Below are 1,085 nucleotides of genomic sequence, written 5' to 3'. Positions count from 1 at the left end.
ACAAGCCATTGCTGTTCTGTCAGGAACCTTTCCCCTGTGCCCATATCTTTGAGGCACTTTCTCCTCTATAAGTTTCAGTGTCTCTGGTTTTATGTGGAGTTCTTTGATCCACTTAGATTTGACCTTAGTACATGGAGATAAGAATGGATCAATCTGCATTCTTCTATATGATAACTGCCAGTTGTGCCAGCACCATTTTTTTTTTTGAAGATGCTGTCTTCTTTCCACTGGATGGTTTTAGCTCTTTTGTCAAAGATCAAGTGACCATATGTGTGTGGGTTTATTTTGGGGTCTTCAGTGAAGAGGGTCTTTTTAAAATTAAATATAGACTGCTGAGTTAAATACTGAAAGGATAATTATGTGTAATTGATGCTGGCCAATCTTAGAATTTATGTAAAATTAATTTTTTTCTAGAAAAAAAGTATTAAAATGAGTGAGACTCTGGTCCTAGAGGCATTGCAGGTGTGGCTGTTGTGTCGCATGTGCATCAGTAGGTGGCAGAGAGGAGAGGGCTATGACTACTCTCAGTGTTCTGCCCTGTGAGCCTCTGAATGATCAGTAGCCTAACACTTTCTGAAAGAAAAATAATAAATGAGCATGAGACAATCACCAGTCCAGTGCCACACAGGCCCTGATATGTTCCTAGGGCAGGGAATAAGCCAGAGACTAGAACCTCACCTAGGTCACCTAGGACCATAGATGGCTCTGAGGAAAGGGTAGAAAGTGAGCCCAAGGCAAATGACCCACACATAGGACCAGTTTTGAGCCCAAGATGACCACCAGCCTGGTCCCACAGGGAGCTAACCTGAGATGACCACCAGTCTAGCATCATGCAGGCCTTAAGGGACAGATTATGCCCAAGATGACCCCTGCCTGGTATCATAATGCACAAGCAGGACATTGTGCTGCTAAAGCCACCCCTGAGATGATCTTTCTCAGACTGGGGCCACTGTGAGGATCAAGTAAGTAGTGGAGAAATGGAAGATAAAGAGAAACAGAAGGATGTGGGCACAATGAAGAGAGGCAGAACTGGAGACTCAAGGGTAGCGAGGAACAACCTGATGTGAGTAGCAGGTGCTGCTACC

At 44.2% G+C, this 1,085-nt stretch overlaps 1 non-coding gene across 1 annotated transcript; it reads left to right on the top strand.

The window, feature by feature from the left end:
• The first annotated feature begins 440 nt into the window (after positions 1–440).
• LOC115063491 lies at positions 441–571 on the top strand. Its single transcript, XR_003843363.1, has one exon. It is a non-coding gene; the product is annotated as a small nucleolar RNA SNORA17 (small nucleolar RNA).
• Positions 572–1,085: the final 514 nt, after the last annotated feature.

Source organism: Mus pahari, chromosome 2 (assembly GCF_900095145.1).
Source record: "Mus pahari chromosome 2, PAHARI_EIJ_v1.1, whole genome shotgun sequence".
Lineage (NCBI taxonomy): Eukaryota > Metazoa > Chordata > Mammalia > Rodentia > Muridae > Mus > Mus pahari.
Note: the sequence above shows the minus strand (reverse complement) of the source record. Positions and strands in the feature narration are given on the sequence as shown.